Raw genomic sequence first — 21876 nt, 5'->3', positions numbered from 1 at the left:
CAGTGAACTACAAAAGAGCTAGAAATGGTCCAAAACAACCAATTACTACAGCTTCTTGTGCTGAGGTCACTTCCCCCAAGGACAGGTAGGCTGCTCAAGGCTCCCCACTCCCACTGGTGAGCAAAGAAACTTCCTTCTATCCAAGTAAGGTAATGGACAACACAGGAACTACACCACAGCCCAGAATACAGCAATGCCTGTAAACTGGTCTAAACTAATCAAGGAGAGGCGGGAAAACAAGGATTATTTTTTTATTTTTTTGGTAGAAACACATAGAAAATGCAGAAACAGTGATAAATTAGTTACACAGGCTAGCACACTTTAGTGTGCAGCCTCCACAGTTAAATTAAACAAACAAACAAGCAAACTTTCGATCAAATTCGACTAAAATGTAACTTTAAGTGCAGATTTTAAAATAATGCAGCAATCAGTTAAAACACAGTTCAGGCTGGTTCAGGGTAAGCTACAGAAGCTATTCCAAGTGAAAAAAAGCAAGGATACTTAAATCCAGAAAGTAGTCTCTTTTCTGAGTTCCCTGCTGCTAGGACCACTCTGTAAACCCACGTGGAGCTTGTCTGAGCAATATAGCCAGAAAAAACGCCCAGAGGCGGATTTTAAACAGTGAACTAAAAAAGGGCTAGAAATGGTCCAAACAACCAATTACTACAGCTTCTTGTGCTGAGGTCACTTCCCCCAAGGACAGGTAGGCTGCTCAAGGCTCCCCACTCCCACTGGTGAGCAAAGAAACTTCCTTCTATCCAAGTAAGGTAATGGACAACACAGGAACTACACCACAGCCCAGAATACAGCAATGCCTGTAAACTGGTCTAAACTAGTCGAGGAGAGATGGGAAAACAAGGATTATTGTTTTATTTTTTTGGTAGAAACACACAGAAAATGCAGACACAGTGATAAATTAGTTACACAGTCTAGCACACTTTAGTGGGCAGCCACCACAGTTAAATTAAACAAACAAACAAGCAAACTTTCGATCAAATTCGACTAAAATGTAACTTTAAGTGCAGATTTTAAAATAATGCAGCAATCAGTTAAAAAACAGTTCAGGCTAGTTCAGGGTAAGCTACAGAAGCTATTCCAAGTGAAAAAAAAGCAAGGATACTTAAATCCAGAAAGTAGTCGCTTTTATGAGTTCCCTGCTGCTAGGACCACTCTGTAAACCCACGTGGAGCTTGTCTGAGCAGTATAGCCAGAAAAAAACACCCAGAGGTGGATTTTAAACAGTGAACTAAAAAAGAGCTAGAAATGGTCCAAACAACCAATTACTACAGCTTCTTGTGCTGAGGTCACTTCCCCCAAGGACAGGTAGGCTGCTCAAGGCTCCCCACTCCCACTGGTGAGCAAAGAAACTTCCTTCTATCCAAGTAAGGTAATGGACAACACAGGAACTACACCACAGCCCAGAATACAGCAATGCCTGTAAACTGGTCTAAACTAGTCGAGGAGAGGCGGGAAAACAAGGATTATTGTTTTGTTTTTTTGGTAGAAACACACAGAAAATGCAGAGACAGTGATAAATTAGTTACACAGGCTAGCACACTTTAGTGGGCAGCCTCCACAGTTAAATTAAACAAACAAACAAGCAAACATTCGATCAAATTCGACTAAAATGTAACTTTAAGTGCAGATTTTAAAATAATGCAGCAATCAGTTAAAAAACAGTTCAGGCTAGTTCAGGGTAAGCTACAGAAGCTATTCCAAGTGATAAAAAGCAAGGATACTTAAATCCAGAAGGTAGTCACTTTTCTGAGTTCCCTGCTGCTAGGACCACTCTGTAAACCCACGTGGAGCTTGTCTGAGCAGTATAGCCAGAAAAAAACACCCAGAGGTGGATTTTAAACAGTGAACTAAAAAAGGGCTAGAAATGGTCCAAACAACCAATTACTACAGCTTCTTGTTCTGAGGTCACTTCCCCCAAGGACAGGTAGGCTGCTCAAGGCTCCCCACTCCCACTGGTGAGCAAAGAAACTTCCTTCTATCCAAGTAAGGTAATGGACAACACAGGAACTACACCACAGCCCAGAATACAGCAATGCCTGTAAACTGGTCTAAACTAGTCGAGGAGAGGTGGGAAAACAAGGATTATTTTTTTGTTTTTTTGGTAGAAACACACAGAAAATGCAGACACAGTGATAAATTAGGTACACAGGCTAGCACACTTTCCACTCATCAAGATTCTTCTTGAAGAGATTTAGTGAGGTGCTCTGCCTAACATGAATTGAAATTCTATTCCAGAGCGAAGGGAGCTTCTGGGTTATGAATCTGTCCCTCCAGCAAGTCCTATTTATTTCTGTGCTGAGGTTCAAGTCCCTTGAGCGTGTGGCTCTAAGGGATTTAGATTTACTGAGGTGGAGCATGTCCATTAATTCTGGATTGGACATAGCTTTATATGTCAGGCATAGATCGCCTCGAAGTAGGCGGTATGCAACTGAGTAGAGCTGGAGTTTTTTAACCGAGCAGCATATGGCATCTGTTTGAGTCCCTTGATCCTTTTGGTGAGGTACTTTTTGGGTCTTTCTAATTGCTGCAGGTGTCGATAAGGTACATCCCAAAAGGGGCATTGTATTCTATGATGGGTCTGCTGAGGGAAGAATAAAGCGGCAAGATTACCTCTCTTGATCTAGATGTGAATCCTTTCATGATGAGGTGGGCCATGTAGAAGGTCTTTCTAACCACTTTGGCTATGTGGTTGTCAAAGGAGAGATTGCTATCAACTTGGGTCAGTGCTGTGATCTGTCCCTTACAGGTTTTAGTACACTACCCTATGGCCTTACTTTGGACAGTGGTATGGATGTATACAATTATATACATGAACTGAGTTTTACCTGCAGTATATACACATCTTACCTGGTGTACCTGTGGAGGTATTGTATGTTAACACTACTATTTCTAAACATATTCCCAGATTCCAGATTGATGTTATGCACATACCTGTCCATCTCTTATTGCACACACTCTGGGCATGTCTTGACAATATGCAGGTGAACCGGGACATATTTTGACTATTGCCCTCTTAAACCTTTGGTGTTTTGTGCAATGGCAGGTTTGTTTTCATTGACATTTTCCAAATATGTACAGGCCTGACAGTCAGTTATATGACATGAAATGTTGCCTACATGTCGAAGATTAGCACACTGATATGCCAGGGGGACAGGGTAACAGCCGGCAGATATGGGCCAATTTAATGGACATTCTGGACAACTCTGTACACGTGTGGGGTATGATTCTGCATACCATTTACTACCACTCGCAGGATTCGAACCATGGCTATCTCTTCTAAAAATAAAACAGTGCCCATCACAGTTGAGTGTGCTATACAGATATTGCTGTGTATCTCTTCTTTGATTTCTATCTATAAGTCTCCTGTGGTTTTACAATCTGAACCTGTAATTACTACACAGTTATACAGGATTTCCAAGACAATTTTATTATGTAGCACAGTGTGGGTCACAGTGATGAGTAATACCTTATTATTCAGAGCAACTGCAACACTAACAATGCCATACAATACCAGAGTAAACAGTACCAGTACGGGATATCAATCTTTTATTTCTAGGCACAGTTTTCGTATCATATAGACCTGTGGGGGCAATGTTTATTAGTACTACCTGAATGTTGCCACACATATTACCAGATTCCACATTAGTATTATGCACATATGTCTCACTGTGTTACTGCAGACACTCTGGTCACAGCTTCACAACATGGGGATGGAGATGGGACATACTTGGCTTATTATTCTCATAACATTTTGTGGAGTTGCTAGAGTGACAGGTTTGTTCTGATAGATGTCTGACAATCGGTTGTATTTCTTATTTTTTGCCTAACAAAGCCCAAGAAACTGGTGTAGAATAGCTAGACATACTGGTGAACCAACACAAAATTAAATCCAGTAACAAAAGGCACAGCACGACCATCCATATAAAAAGGGTTTATTACATCAAGTGTTCAAGTTGAAACTCATTTTCTTGAATTTCAACTCAAAAGCTTGATGTAATAAACCCTGTTTTATTTGCTGCCTAAATATCTGGGATCATCACACTGATTTGACAGGGGAGGACAGGGTGACAGGCAGCAGATATGGGCCAATTTACTGGGCATTCTGGACATATCAGTACAGGTGTGGGATATGATTATGCATACAACCTACTACCACTCCCAGGATTTGAACCATGGCTATGTGTGCTAAAAATACAACAGTTCACGTCTCATTTGAGTGTGCTGTTTGGATTATGTTGTCTGTCTTCGCTGTTTTCTGTATAAGTCTCTTTTAGTTGTACTATGTAACCTCTTGTGATTTCAACAGTTATATACAAACATTTGTACACATTTCATTTATGTAGCATAGTGTGGGTAACAGTGGGGCGGCCACGGTGGTGCAGTGGTTAGCATTGCCGCCTCACAGCAAGAGGTTCTCCGGTTCGATTCTCGGCTGTGGTGTCTTCTGTGCGGAGTCTGCATGTGCATGTGTCAGCAGTGCATGTATGACCAATACAATACTATTACAGTGACAACCATCAAACGTTACCGTGACTATGGGGAGTGTACACCCCCTTATTGATATGACGCACTCTTCCTTGATATGCCATGGGACCACATCACTGCATATGTTAACATTACATGAGCCTGATATGTGACATATGTCATGTACATTCAAATGCAGTGTCTAACAAATGTGTTAGGTGTGCTGATGCTGACCGTGATGCATACACTTTGTGGGTGGATATGTGTGCACGCCCTTATCGTGATGGTTTGTTGCAACCAGTTATGAGATGTATTCCTGCCTGTTGGGTTTAAATGGGGCTGATTCCTGCCATTTGCTGTGATGGGACAGTTTTGAAAATGATAAGCTACGGGGAAACATGCTTATCTGAGGTTGGCATTGCTTAAAGGGGTATAGCAATGGGCAAAATTAGTTAGCTGGCCTACACATTGCTTATGCCTAGTAATCTGGGCTGTGCAATGTTTATTGTTGCTTATTTTTTTTTTTATTTGCATACTATTTGCTTTTTGGCATTGATTTTATTATTCATTACATGTTATATATGTGTTTGGTATCCATGATTCATGTGTATGTACACTGTATGGGGTCTTTGTGTTTATTAGGGGATTTCAACACTTTATTACAATGACACCTCACATGTGGGCTTAATGCAGTACTCCAGTTCACATATTTATGTTAAGTAGTACGTTGTGCACCACATATCTTCACACAGCCTGTAGGGTAATCCAGTCTCAGTAGAAACAAAGGTGTAGCTGAGTTTGTCTTTACTGATCCCTGGGACATTCCAGTGGCATACAGCTGATAGTACAGGAGTGTCCCATACATTTGCTAGTTGCATAATAGGACAGCTCCTAGTAGTTATATGCAGCAAAGCAATTTAATTCATCCACTTCCCAGTAACACCCAGAGAGCATCAAGCTGCCATGGAATGGTTCTATTCCACTGCCAACTTTCCTGTGTTTCAGTCAAAATACCTTCTAAAGATGACTCAGTGTTACATTTACAGAAAGGGATGGCCATCACTCAAGTCTCAATTATTGGGCTCAGCACAGAACCTCATTATTACCCTGATGGCAACACACTGTAGTAGTGTGCATCATGCAGCAATCTGCAGAGAAGTTGCCCTAAGGGCAGCATTTCAAGACAGTGAGATTCTTGAAGGGATATTATTTGGTAAGTATATCTGTGTATGACATAGCAGATCAAAGCACCTTGTTTAGCAAGCGGCCTGCTAATTCCAACAGGTAACTGTGGTTTTCCAATAGAGCCCTGGCTTATAACACCATTTGGAGCCTCATCTATGCTTGTTGAGGATTGCATTCAATAGAGCACTCACCTTTTTATTTTATTTATTTGTAGTTGGTTTACCAGGATAGTCCATTGGGCCAATATGAACCCATTTTCAATGGAGTCCTGGGGAGAAAAGCTCCAGAAAGAAGGGTTACAATATGTGTTACGATGTTTAGAAAATTATGCAGTTTGAGCATCAAACAATATTAACAAATTTTGCAGTGTGAGCATGAGACAATATTTACAAGTTATGCAATTTGAGCATCAAACTGGTGGTGAAACATTACAGAAAATACAGAAGTATACATTACATTATTTACAAGATTATACAGTTAGAGAATACCATTCAGAAGACAGTTACAGACAGTTACAGATGATATAGACTAGAAAAAGGAAAACATTTCTGAAAAAATACTGAGAAGTCCTTACTTATGAGGTAGAAGCAAGCATGTTGTTGGAAAAGAGGGAGAGGAGGTAAGGCAGTGTGGTATTAAGATGGATAGGAGCAGGAGCATTCCCATTGGGTCAGTAGATATGATGGATGGGAGCAGGAGCATTCCCATTGGGTCAGTAGATATGATGGATGGGAGCAGGAGCATTCCCATTGGGTCAGTAGATATGATGGATGGGTGCAGGAGCATTCCCATTGGGTCAGTAGATATGACGGATGGGAGCAGGAGCATTCCCATTGGGTCAGTAGATATGATGGATGGGTACAGGAGCATTCCCATTGGGTTAGTAGATATGATGGATGGGTGCAGGAGAATTCCCATTGGGTTAGTAGATATGATGGATGGGTGCAGGAGCATTCCCATTGGGTTAGTAGATATGATGGATGGGTGCAGGAGCATTCCCATTGGGTTAGTAGGTAAGAGTGAAGAGATTTATTGAATGAATAGTGGTTGGAAGTGGTACGAATGGCTGGAGGTAGAGAGTTCCAGAGACGTGCTAGACCATAGGATAGGGGGTTTTTACCTGGGGGACGAGTTGGTTTGTATAACTCAATTAGGTTTTGGTTATTAGTTCTGAGAGCTCTGTTGGGAAGATGCATTTTAAAGGCAGAGGAAAGGGATGGACAAAGGGAGGGTTTGAAAATGAGCTTTTGAGCTAGAGAAAGTTGAGTATAGATGAGTTGATTGGTTAGTTCAAGCCAGTTGAGTTTGTGGAGAGAAGAGCAGTGGTGGGTAGATGCTTTGTGACTGTGTGCGAATTTGGCTATTTTGTTGTGGCATGAGGAAAGTTGTGTTTTGAGGGAAGATAGAAGGTTAGTTAGGAGTGGGGCTCCATATAGAAGAGAGGGGATAAGGAATGTAGAACAGAGAGTGATCTTAGTTGAGGGTGTAAGGTAGCGATTTTGTCGGTAGAGCATGCCTAGTTTTTGATGAGTTTTTTTGATATTAAGTTGTATGTGGGAGTTGAATTTGAGTTGATCATCAATTTGTACCCCAAGTAACTTGGTTTCTGACACCAGTTCCAAGGATGAGTTGTTGTTGCTGGTAATAGAGAAGGAGTTGGTGTTGAGAGTATTGCGTTTAGAAGGGGTAAATATCATTAATTTGGTTTTAGAGGGATTGAGAGCTAGGTGGTTTGCTTTCATCCATTGTTCAGTGATTGAGAATGCATCTTGTGTAAGTTTTTGGAGTACTGGGAGAGTTGTGGCTGAGCAGATAATAGTTGAATCATCCGCGCATTGAATAATATTGGAAAATGGGATGGAATTGTGGAAGTCATTTATGAATATATTAAACAGAAGAGGACCTAATATGGAACCTTGGGGGACTCCTGTAGGGGCATTAAGGAATGAGGAGGTGGCTTTTTTCCATTTGACTGCTTGAAATCTGTTAGATAAATAACTAGAGAACCAATTCAGTGAGGAAGGTGATAAGTTAAGTTGGGAAAGTTTAGTTAAAAGTAGTTTGTGAGAAATAGTGTCAAAGGCCTTTGAGAGATCCAGTAGCAGGGTAGAAACAGTGTTGCCAGAGTCCTGTGCTTTATTAATGGTTTCTGAGAAGGAAAGGAGGGTTGTCATGGTGCTATGACCAGGTCTAAAACCATGTTGGGTTGGAGTCATTAGGTGATTGTCTAAGAGGTAAGGTAGGAGCTGTATATGGATACACTTTTCTAGGAGTTTAGAGATGGGGGACAGGATAACTATGGGACGGAAGTTTGAAGTACTATTATTGCCACCTTTATGCAAAGGTATGATGAAGGCTTTTTTCCAAATTTGTGGTACTATGCTTTCTTGGATAGAGCGGTTAATTAGAATACTGATAGGGTAGGCAATGGCTTCTGCAGATATGCTAAGAAAGTATGAAGGAATGTTGTCTCGGGCATTGGAGCATGGTTTTAGTTTGTGGAGAAGTTTTTTGATGGTTGATGTGGGGATAGGTTTTAGTGAGAAAGGTGGGGAGTTGGAGGGTGATGGAATAGTAGAGGAAATGAGGGTGGTATTGGGAGTGGGGGAAAAAGTGTTAGTAGAGGAGGATGGGGAGAAGTTGAGGATGTGGCAGTGTTGGAGAAAGAGGAGGTTAGTTTAGAAATAGAGTCAATGAAAAAAGAGTTGAATTGAGTAGCCAAGTCCATGTCAGTGGCGTTTGGATCTGGACTGGGGTTGACTGTCCTGCCAGGATTGATTAGGCTAGATATTCCTTTCCAGAATTTCTGAGGATTTGTTTTATTAGTATTTTGGAGGGTGAAGACGTAGTTTTGTCTATCAGTGATAACAAGCTTTTTTACTTGGTTTCTAAGTGTCCTGAATTCATTATGAATTAGTGGAGATTTATGTTTCCGGTAAAGTGCCCAGAGTTTGTCTCTGTCGCATGGTTGTGAGTGTGGTTTTAGTTAGCCATGGGGAGGTGTTTAGTTTAATTCTTTTAGTCCTTAGAGGAGCATAGTGGTCTAGGAGGTTTAAAAAGGTTGTGTTGAAGTGGTCCACAGCGTTATCTAGAGGTAAAGTTTTTAGAATGTTCCAGTCAGTTACTTTTAGGGAGTCAGAGAAAGTTATTGGGTTAAAGTTTTTGAGGTTGCGGGTGGTAATGTAGTTAAGTGATTTCCGTATAGAAGTGGGGAGACTATATGTGAAGATAGGTAGGTGATCACTAAGGGAGTCTGGTAGTTTGCCGCTATCAGAGAAGTAGTGGGGGTGGTAGACTAAAATCCAGTCTAGAGTGCTACCATTTGAAGGGTTTTTTGAGGGGCGAGTTATGTTGTTAATAAGCTGTGAGAAGTTATAGAGGTTGATATTAAGTGGGTTTGTAGAGGATTGGATGGAGGACCAGTTGATATTTGTGTCACCCAAAATTATGATTTCATTATTGATGTTAGTGGAGAGCCAGAATATGATATTCTCAAATGTGGTAATGTTATCTCCAGGAGGGATGTAGAGGGAAGCTATACATATGTGTTTGTTTTTATTGATTTGAAGTAGTGATAGGAGTAGTTTGGCATTATTGAAATTAGGTATGGTTTTGTTATAAGGAGTGACTGTCAAGGAGGATGAGTATATTAGAGCTACACCACCTCCTTTTTTGTGGGATCTGTCTTTTCTGATGATTTAATAGTTTAGTGATATTATTTCATGGTCTTTTATGTGGGGCTTTAGCCAAGTTTCTGAGATAGATAGGATATCTGGTTTATTATGTGTAAGCCAAGCATGAAGGTTTGGCACTTTGTTTACTATGCTTTGGGAGTTTAGGGAGGTGAATAGCATAGATTTATCTATGGTGGATGAGGTGGAGGGGCCTGGATTAGGGTGAATATCACCTGATAGTAGAGTGGTTAGTAGATATAGGGTTATTTTGAGTTTGGGTTGGTTGTTATTATGTTGGTGAAAGAATTGTTAGGTGCTATAGGGTTGTGGGGTTTTTGAGTGTTGATAAGTTTATAAGTAAAAAGTAGATGGCTTTTTATAGGGTAAAGATGGGGAGAAATTGTGTGTGTTTTTGCATGAGGTGAGTTGAGATGTATTGTTATGTGAAAGACTTCTGAGTGGTTAATATGTATGGGCTGGGTGAGGTAGTAAATGCAGACTATATTGAGGAGAAATAGTAGTAGACTAGAGGAGGGTATGGGTTTTGGCAACATTTGCAAAGGTAGTTTTTGAAAATGCAACAGGTGTAGATGAACAGTTAGGATTTGCTATGTTGTTTGCAGTGAACTTATAGATGCTGTGGGGTTTTAAGCACAGTAACTAGGTATGTCTTTGATTAATTATAGGAGGGTGGTATGGAGTAATGAATAATGTAGGTGGGGTTTGGTAGTGGGTGTAGACTTGCAAGAATGGTTGTAATTGGTAAGGTAGGGCTTTCTGGGAGGATGAGTAATGTTTGAATGGGTGGGGTAGGGAAGTGGGTGTAGACAGAGTTATGGTATGTGATTGGTTGGGAGTGAAGTGGGTGGGACTATTGAGATATATATGTAGAGTTGCTGGGGGTGGGTGGGAATTGGGGGTAGGGTAGGGGACCAGAGTGAGCCGTAGTGAACGGACGGAGCAGGAAGAGCCAAGGAAGGCAGAAAGAGCGAGAACCTATCAGTGAACTATGGAGTGGAGAAGGTAAGTGCAAGGTCAGGGGATTTGTTACCAGCAGGGTGTTTACAAAAGGCAGAGGGAGAAAGGAAAAGGGGAAGTTAAAAACCTGTGTGGAATACTAGGGAGTAAATTAAAAGATATAGAAACTTGGGAAGAGTATGGTGAGGGTGCCACCTAGTGGATAAAGTGCACCTGAGAATTCACCGGGGAAGATCCCTAGGCTAGATTATGTTAAGGGGGAGAGTGATGGAAGGTGGTCTAGAGGTGGGCTGATATTGGAGAATACAGGGTGAAATTAGTGTATAGCTGCTGGGTTTCATAGCAAGGGAGTGTACCGAACACTTAGTAGGAATAATACAACTTTAATGGTACATGGTTTAGCAGCAATTATACATACTTTCATAAGTTCTTCTATGAAGAGCTTAGTCCTTTTCCCATAAGGGGGTGAACGAATTATGGCTTGTTCTGTTGAAAGGTTAGGTGTAGGCCTCTGAGTCAGGTGTAGTCAGAGAGAAGGTCAGGGATTAGAAAGATGGAGAAGAGGGGAGAATACAGAAAGAGAAATTGCACTTAGTTAAACAGTAACAGAAACACATTGATACATAATCGCATATACTCTGCAATAGAACAGTTTAACACAAGTATTCAGAATAGCATGTTCAGCATACTTTCAAGCAAACATTGTTGTAGAACAGTTAACCACAAGTATACAGTAGTGTTGTCAACATACATTCAAATAACCATACTATTTAAATGCATCTTAGTAAGCAGTTGAGATAATCCTTGGCACACTGTAGTAAATTTCACAATATCTCAAAGAACTAGGTGCACAAATGCTGTCGGGCAAGGTAAGATACAATAAAGCAATCAAGGGAAAACAAACAATCTACATCCTGTAAAGGGCAGCACGACATGGGCTAGGTGTAATTTCAGTAAACTGTACCTATAAACAGCAATGAAGTAACATTTAGAGCTGGTTACGATCAGGAAATGCTAGCACAAATGCATACAAAGGTAGGCGTTTTTGGTTATTGTGTGCCTAGCACTCTCAGTGAGAACCAGATAGCTATATGTTGTGTTCCCTTAGGACCAACTATATTTCACCCTTCCTTATACAGTTATCGCACACACACTGTTTAAGCATAGGGTCCTTAATATTATCATCCTCTTATATAGATGCATATAATGCTGGAAAATGGTTAATAGGTGATGTGCGCTAAACGCTTATCACACGTGCAAGGGTTGGCGTTGTTAGAATATGTCTCACCAGTACACGCAAGTCCTACTATAGTTTTCCTTTTATTTTAAATGAATGTAGTACTGGTTGTGGTTAGCAAGTGATGTGCGATGAATGTTTGACCATCGCACGAGCAAAGGTTAGCGTTTTTTAAAAGTATTGGTCAGTGCACCCAAGAATATCTGAGGTAAAGGTTTCAATCGGATAGCGTTTCATCGCTGTTCATTGCACATATGGGGGTTGGCGTTGTCGCTCAAGTATTCCCAGGGATTGCACTTAATACTAGTTTACGGTTGACTAGTGCTAGAATGCAAGTCTAATTTGGATAATATTTCACCTTTTACACAAACACATGGAGGAATTGCCGCTTAATAACCTTCATGGTATAACTATAGACCATGCCCTGCAGATTTGACTGGTTTGTGAACAGAAAGGTTTTTCCTCACAACTGGGTCAAGTCTTAGCGACCTATTGTCAGTGTGTCATTTCCCAGGTTTAGGTGACTTTCCAAAAGATACAGTAATGCATTTTTTGGTATTTAGTTTTAGACCATAAGTTTTGACACAAGTTATTTATTTGAGACCAGCCCCTGCAGGAGGGCCAAGTCATTCAAGGATTCACTGGCTGCTCCTAGCTTGCAATCACCTGCAAACTTAGTCATCATCATCCACTTTTATCATTACTATTAGTATTATTATCACTATTATTATTAATCAGTATTACTTATAATCATACACTATCCTTCCTCATTATTTGCTATTAGAAGTGACATCAGATGGTGTTTTATTGAGGATTTTAAATGCTGTTTTTAATAAGAGAGCTCTGGGGAAAACCTTAGTATTTGAGGCTAGTTGAGCATGAGTTTTGAGTTACAAAGCCATTTTCCAGTGTCTGTTACAGCTTCCTAAATATTTTTTTGGAGGTGTGCCAAGTTATCCAACCTGATAAACATATGAGTCTGAAGTCATCAGTGTGTTATATTAGAGAAGCCAGTTGTGTATCACTGGAGGGTGCTGGTGTGTTAAACAGAAGGAGAATAAGGATAGAGCCTTGTGGTACACAGGTGGTGACTGGGAGGTATGGATAGAGGGTAGAGTGCAATTTTACAGACTGATACCTATTGGACAAATAGCTCTTGAAACATAGAAGGCCGCTCTGCGATAGACCTAATGTGGACATTTGAAGTATAAGTTAGTTGTGACAAATTGTGTTGAAGGCTTTAGACAAAGAAATAAGGATGATACTAGTTGGTCGTCATCTCTTTTTTTGCTAACAGTATCTATAAGGATTAGAGGTGCAGTGTTAGTACTACGGTAGGTAAGGAAGCCATGTTTTTCCAGTATTTCAGAGATGGTAGGTTTGGCCTGATAGTTACTTTCTTCACCTCATAAACACAGAGTACACAGTCTGATTCTGACTTCATGGCAATTAGCCTACTATTCTCACATGAACCTAAGATCACTTTAGGTCTAAGGTTAGTGATGTCTGTTGAATTTCCTATTTTGTATAGATTGTTAATGTGTGATTGTTTCCAAAGAAAGGGACTATGGGATTCCTGGACTGACCTATTTATAAGGATTGAGACAAGATGGGCAATACTAAGGGTTTTGCATCCAGGAAGAAGGAGGTGATTGTTTCCCTATACTCTTCACTCAATAGGCCAGTCATTAAGTACAATTCCCCATTTGGCATGTATCTCACTAGACACCTGCAACAACTGCAGAGGCTGCAAAAGTACCTCACAAAGAGGTTCCCAGGCCTTAAATACTTGTCCTATATTGGCCATACTCAAAAAACTCCAAACTATTCTCTGTCTCATATTGGCTACTTACAAGCAATCTCTGCTTGATTTACAAAGCCATGTCTAACACAGCGGGCTCTGTTAGAAATGTTACATCTAAAGAAATCTCAATCCTTCCACGCCATATGCTCCAGAGACCTCAACCTCATAACCACAGTCAACAAAACATGCTGGAGGGACAGGTTCATAACCCAGAGACTGCCCATGCACTGTAACAGACTTCCCATACATGTCAAACAGAGCACCTGACTGGCCCTCTTCAAGAGAAATCTTGATGAGTGAATGTGAAATAGAAAATTCACACTGGGGATTACTCCAGTGACTACTTGACAAAGGCACTGGAAACTCAGGTCGGGTGGCACACTGCCAGGGTAATCCTGTGGGCTAGGCTTGTAAATGCACCAGGGCTATTAGCCTAGCCCAAGTTCACCAGGTTAATAGGGGAAAGCTAAGGGAAACGGCCTTTATATATACATATATATATATATATATATATATATATATATATATATATAAGTATATATAGATATATAAACAGAGTGAGACTGGGAAAGTAGACTGGTGAGCACACAATCTGAGACAGAGCAGGGGCCCCTTAGAGAAACCAACAAAATTACAGTAGACTAGTAACCTTTCAGTGCACTTGTAAAGAAGGAATGTGCACTGCATCTGTATTGTAAATAAAAAGACATGCATTATGAGATATGCAGAATATATAAAGAAGGTATAGATATTCATGATTTACAAAGCCATGTCTAGTACTAATCTCTGAATCTATGAATCTATGAATCTATGAATGCTTGAATTTCAAACCAGTGAGTAAAACAGGTAGAGGCAATTTTATTATAACCACAAGAATGCAAAGACAGAGTGTTACATACATACATCCATACATACATATGCACATGCATAGAGAAAAAGCGACTATAACCAGTCAAGATATAGGATGACCAAGGGCATGAGAATTTGGTCAAAGCATGACATTTTTAATGTGTTATAAAAAAATGCACCGTGGTAGTATGCTAGAAGTGGTAATAAAAAGTATATGATAAAAAGCATATACTGCATTTGCCTCAGCTGTGAAATGCTAAAGAGTGTAAACTAACTGCACTTCAGTCAAGCCTTCAACAAAGGTGTACAAGCTCAAAACATTGAAGCACAATAAGTGGTAGAAACAAAGTGAAAAAAGAAAACCATGGTAATGCAATCTGAATACTAGAAATAGTGATGCTATGATGTGTGAAGGATAACATACAGCAAGAGCTAATGAGAAAAAAAACCCTTTAGAACAGTGCTTAGATTGCATTTCAAAGATGACCGTCGGGAGATAAACGGGGAATATATATATATATATATATATATATATATATATATATATATATTTTTTTTTTATTTATATATATATATATATATATATATATATATATATATATATATATATATATATATACATAAGCATGTTAGATTGTTAGATACTGGACAGTTTTTATTGCAAGCACAACTGGCCAAAGCAATATTGTGCTGTAAAATGAGGAAAAATGTGTTTGATTATAAAAGTGCAGCTAAATGAATGCAGGCAACACCAACAGCAAGCCATGAGTCAAATAATTGCCAGTGCATGAAAAAAGATTTATAGTAACAAACATGAAACCGAAATACTACTGCCTAGGCCTGAATAATTATTAGACTTAGTTTATCAAAACAAGTACATAGTAAATAAAGTACATAGCAATTCAGTGCTAAAGAGGCAACAGTTCTGAGTGTGACAAGACAGGTTATCTAGCTGAGTGAAATGCAGTGATTCCAGCTAATCTAATTGCCATAGATGGGGGAAGGTAAACAGAAAAGGACATACTTGAAATGCAACTTTCACACTTCCTCTAAGAAAGCCACCCCTGCTGAGAGTTTGTGTAATCTGACCTGGTAAGAAGGCAGTTTGAAAACCTTGCCTCTGGGTGATCATGTGACTTAAACAGTGCTAAAATGTAAACAAACTGCTCAAGCAAAAAAGAACGGCATAGTGCCCCTTTAACATGCACAAGACTGATGTCAATCCACAGTTAGTCATTAACTATGAAGATGAATAGATTAAGTTCAATTGTTAAACAAGACATACAGTAATACTGATATGTTTAATATACTAAGAGCAGTTCAGATATTATTTATGAAATGCTTAAGAGTCTCTTGTCCTTCATAGAGAAAAACGAGGTACAAGAAAAGTTAAAAGTAAGAGATTACATGAATCAGATGAAGCCTTAATAAATTCATATTAATTGCTGATACTATCTGAAGTATAAAATATCACAAAAATTCTGTATAACTTATCTATTAAACAAGAATATTATGAAAGCCTATGATATGAATACAAACAAACCTAAATCTAAAGATGTAAAGAATTCAACTCAACAGATGAATGTACTATATAAAAGTGTTGTTTATTTTTATAAATAGAGATTATATTTGAAGCCAAAATGTTATTATATACTAAAATCTACAGTTTATAACAACAATAACAATGTTTTCATTAACCTATCTGGATGTTGAAACAAACGAAGTTTCATAAGGCTCTCTTGTCTTAACAGTAGGAAATATGAACCTACTTGGACTGTGCACACATAGGGTTTGCAACAAATACTAACAGTCATCTTAGTTGTATAGTAAATCTAGCATAAAGAAACACTAAAAATAAAATGGTTACTTAGAAATATACACGTGGGCAAAAGGATATATATGTATACAATGGTGATAAATTAAACAAAAAATGCATTGATAATAAAGCATTGTCTAAATAAAATGTTATCACTACACAATAGATGTTGTTACACTGAAAACAGATGTTGGTTGAGGGACATTAAATAATACAGTGAGATAAAACATAAGAAGTATATACTAGAACAAAGGTGTATTTAAAGTTGGTTACACTATTTTATTTAACTATGGACAGTAATATCTTATAACAATCTCTGTTATAGTGTTTAATTGACTATTGTACAGTTCAATAGCTGAAGCTTGGTAGCACACATGCAATAAGAATGTGATGCTATATTTGTTGTTAGGAAAGCTGAGGGATAACCCAGCCACTGGGGATGCACAAGCCAGTGCATTTCTTTGTGCCGGTCCCAAGCCTGGATAAATGGGGAGGGTTGCGTCAGGAAGGGCATCCGGCGTAAAATTTTGTCAAATCATACATGCAGACAAAAGCACACATATGCATACCGGATCGGTCGAGGCCCGGGTTAGCAAGCGTTGTGCACGTGGATCTGCCATAAGCGGCTTAAATGACCAGTATTGTAAATACATACTTACTCACGTAGAATCCATTCTACCACTAATTTTTTCTCTAATTCTACCTGTAATTATTAATTTTACTCAGCTTGGAGTAGCCTTCTAAACGCTCTTCAGATATGCACAGGGTTTTTTATGTTTTATCCCTATAATCACTTCAAAATAGATTGGATGTTCCTTTCATGCTTAAACACAGTAAGTGCTGTGTCCATGGGGGCTGTTATTAGTGGCCTATCTGCCTTATACTATTAATTAATTATTTTAGGTGCCGAAGTTACTCTTGCTATTATTTAGCTCTAATTCCCCCTGTTACTTAATAATTACTTCATCGACTGTATGTCTTCCTTTCCCTACACTCAAAACATGGAAAAAACCTGCACTAAATACTTAGGCACCTACTAAAAGTGGTCTCTGCTAGTTCCTATGTGTAGGAGTTTACATTTATAGCTACAAAAGGAGTTTCCACTGTTATTCTGCATGATTATATGTGTCTAAGCAAGGAGCATTGCAGTACTACCCGATTACTTAGGCCAAGTATTGTTACTATTCTTGGATGACGTAACTCTAACAACATTGTGTCCTAGTCCTGAAAGGTTGTTGTTGATACAATATTAATTGAATTGCTACTGTTGGTGTACTTATTTTTCAAGAATAAGCTTATGTAGCTCTTTCCATCCTAGCTACCTGTATGTATTTTTGCAGAGCTCTTAGAGTCATAGTTGTACCTGATTTATACTGTGCTCTTTAGGCGTTTCAATACAAATAGAGGATTTTGGATGTTTAATGTGGCAATTACATGTAACTGTGTGTGAAAAGACTCTTTTCTTTGCTTTCTAATTCTAGTACTGTCCGCCTCACTACCTTTTTATCTCCTCCTTCATTTACCAGCCTTGTGACCCAGTACATCCCTGTACTAAATCACCAGAATTCACCCTCCTGGACGCCTCTGAAAAATAGTCCGAACTAGGAAGTTTCCTACCAGCTCCCTTAGAGACCAACTTGTTATAAGGCAATGAAAGTATGTGTTGCAACAGCTACTAGAACTTTGTGCTAATTTTAATGTTTAATGACTCTGCTAGGTTAGGCAAGCATCCCATGCAGGTTAGCCAGCAGCCAACAACCACCCCATTTATCTCTTTATTTTTTAAGCAAATCCTTATATCCAGCCTACTCTTTCTCTTTTAATTAGTAGCCTAACTCCCTCTCTCCCGTAGCCTGCTACTCTTGTAAGTGAAGCATTCACTGCAATTAAGTGACTAGCCACTAGGTGGTGCCTTACCATAAGCTTTCTGCATATCAACTCCTACACCTATTTCTTTACTATACCTCCCTATCCCAGTTTTTTAGCTTCTGTTTTTCACTAACTCACTCTTTTACCTTCTCACAATTGTCCTAGTGTTTCTTACACCACATTCTACTCCATTGAAATCCTTACTTTCCTCTTACTAGCCTCACAACTTACTTCTACATTCTCTTACTTTCAGATTTACCTGCAGAATTCACCCACTTAACAGATTGTCTTCCTTGAAAGTCCACTCTCTTGTCTCTACCCGCTCCATTCGCCCTTCGGGCTCACTCCGCTCCCTTACCCTGCCCCCAATTTCCACATGCCCCCAGTTGTCCTAGATTTATTCCTCTATAGACACACCCCCATTACACCTACTCCAATCACAGAAATCACATCATTACCACACCCAGCCTCAATTTCCAAAACACCCACTGATATTTTACCTCTCATCCACCTTAGTAATAAATACCACCTACTGGCACACCTCCTAATATGCCTATAAAACCTACCTCAACTTTAAACTCACACCTCACTATCAATATTAAGTCCAACTCAACCATGCCATACCAATTACAACTATTAATACTGGTCTCACTCCTACCTGCTATAACCACAACCTATCTCTTAACCTCCTACGAACAACCTCTTTACTATACCCTCCTCATCCCTTCCAAACACACTTTAATGCCAACATTAACCATATCTCCAAACTTCCTAAATTTCATTTGCAAACCCAGCTACCTACTAGCTAAATATCACAGACTAGTACATATCAAATATAACGACCTAAAAACTAAATAAAATTTGATTACTATTGTAAGCATCTCCAACCTAAGCACTTTATATTCCTCCACTCCTTAATAGACAGGGACATTCATCCTAACCCTAGCCCAAACTCCATCCCATCCACTGCAAACTGTAACCAATACAAAACTAGCATCTTACCTCCTATCAAACCTTCTAATTCACTCTCTATTGCTCATCTTAATATATGCAGTATCTGCAATAAAATTGCTCAAGTTCATGTCCTTCTAGATGTCCACCAATTTGACATCCTTTGCTTATCAGAAACATGGCTAAAACCCACAAGAAAAGACAATGAAATCACCCCTCCAGGATATACCATCATTCGACTAGACCACACATCCAAAAAAGGAGGAGGGGTAGCAATTCTCTATAAAGCAAAAATAAGACTCAGCACTGTAAATCTTAACCTATCTTTAGACAACAGTGCCGAAATAATTAACTTCAAATTCTTGCTTAACTCACATAAAGCCATAAACATCATCTGCGCATATCTTCCCCCAGGAAATAACATCTGCATACTTGAACACATTCTAAATTGGCTTTCTTCTAATCTCCCACAAGAAACCATAGTCCTAGGAGACTTTAATATAGATTGGAATTCATGTAGCAGTACAAACTCTACCAACCATATCAACCTTTATGGTTTCTCACAAGCTATAAACTCCCCCACCAGAATGAATAGACTTAACAATAAAGAAAGTACCTTGGATTGGATACTCACTAATAGTCCTCACCAAACTTACACGACAGGAACTCTCCCAGACGGCCTAAGTGACCATTCGCTAATATATATGGAGTTGTGGCTTTTGGCTTTTCCCGGTTAGGGGTCGCCACAGCAGAACTCCGGTCCACTAATGATTGGCAGTAGATTTTTACGTGCTGAGTTGCCAGCCCTGACACACAACCTTCAACGAAGGTACGCCCATTCATGCATGTCTCCACACAGAAGATGCTCTAGCTGAGAATTGAACAGGACAACATCTTACTGTGAGGCGACAATGCTACTGCAGCACCACCACTGCAGTCTACCATTCGCTAATATATATAATCAGACATAAAACCAACCCAACTTTCCAAAAGACTTTCAGAACAGTATGCACCAAAAAGCATTTTAACCCCGAGCTGTTCCAAACAGAACTTAAACAATGTAATTGGTCACCATTAAAATCCCTCCCTATAAATAAAGCAGTTGAATACTTTAATTCCACAATCTTAACAATCCTGGACCATCACACTCCAACATGTTCTACTAGAAATAAAGCTAATTCTGCTCCTTGGCTCTCTAACAATACTAGGCAACTAATCCTTCGCAGAAACAAATCCTGGGCAAAGTGGTGTACTACTAAGAATCCTATAGATCACCAAACCTTTCAACAACATAGAAATAATACAAAAAAGCCATCCTACTGGACAAAAAGAACTACTATCTCCAACTATAACAATCCTCCCTCAAGGAACCACAAAAATTTTGGACTAGTATTAACAAACTTCTTTACCCAGGTGAAACTATTACCCCCAACTCTCTAGGCTCTAACCCTGAAAATCTAACACAAACAGCTAATGCCTTCAATTCTTTCTTCACTAACACTATCCAAACTCTTGCTAGCCATCTATCCCTCGATACCTCCAATCTGCCAACTCCCACTACCAAGCCACCCCCATTATTCATTTAGAGCCAATGCCCACCTCCTATATCTGCTCCCTTCTCCAAAATCTAAAACCAACTACCCCCTCAGCTGATAAACTCCCAGCTGAATTCCTGCAAAAAGGAGCTAAAGCTATAGCTTATCCCATCTCCATACTGATAAATAGAACCATAAAGGAAGGTACTATCCCCATATATCTGGAAAATTTCTCATATCATCCCACTACATAAAGGTGGGAACTCCAAAGACTTTTCCAACTTTCGTCCCATAGCTCTACTCTCCCCACTTGCAAAAATAATGGAAAAGTGCATCCACAAACAACTACTTACCCACCTTCTCCATCACAACCTACTGGCTAACTGTCAACACGGATTCAGACCTTTCCACAGTACCACTACTGCCCTGCTATCCTTCACAAACTGTATCAATGAAAACTGTAACAAAAATATTCTTTCCTCTGCAGTCTTTGTCAATTTATCTAAAGCTTTTGACATGGTTAATGACCAACTCCTTCTACATATACTGAGGTCCTTTTCACTTGACCCTCTATCTATGAATTGGTTCATATCTTACCTTGAAAACCGACAGCAGGCTGTACTCTGGCAAAATAAACTATCTAATCACCTTCCTATCTCACTAGGTGTTCCACAGGGCTCCATATTAGGCCCTCTCTTGTTTTCCATTTATATCAACAACCTCCATTTAGCCATTCCACTCTCCACTTGCATTCGATATGCAGACAACTCTACTATAATCTGTTCAACCACTTCCCAGGCCGAACTTCAGTCTCTTACACAAAAAGCTTTCAATATTGTAGAACATTGGTTCTCTAACCACTGCCTCCTACTAAACCCCCCAAAAAACTAAACTATTACTCTTCACACCAACCCAAAAGTCCACCCCTCTACATTTCACTCTCACATCCAATAATGGTACTCTTATTTCTCCTGACCCAAACACTAAACTCTTAGGAATTAAAATTGACAATTATCTCAACTTTGATACTCACATAAATACCACAATAAAATTAGTTAACAGAAAACTAGGATCCCTCTACAGAATCAAACCCTTTCTTACACCAGTAGCTAGGGATGCTATAGCCAGAACTCACTTAATCTCAACCCTACTCTATGCCTCTCTATATACACCAACCTCTCTAAAATAACCTTAACAAACTAGCTATATCCTATAATAATATTGCCAGATTTGCTACAGGCTCTCCTTTCAGAACTCATCACTGTCTGAATCTAAAACAACTAGGCTGGTTAGAATTTCTTAATCAGATTCAATTCCAAGAACTTACTATAACCCATAAGACCCTTTATCAACCTGACAACACTCCTATACTCTCTAGCCTCATCACACCTTATAATAACCTCAAGAATCTACTCTCCTCAAACAAAATGCTGATGAATTCTACCAAATAAAAAAACTCAGCAGGTGACTCCTTGTTCTCTAACTCTGTTGGAAAA

This window comes from Protopterus annectens, chromosome 7.part0, assembly GCF_019279795.1.
Source record: "Protopterus annectens isolate FY-2018-M chromosome 7.part0, PAN1.0, whole genome shotgun sequence".
NCBI lineage: Eukaryota > Metazoa > Chordata > Ceratodontiformes > Protopteridae > Protopterus > Protopterus annectens.
The sequence above is the reverse complement of the archived record's forward strand: the minus strand, read 5'-3'. Positions refer to the sequence as shown.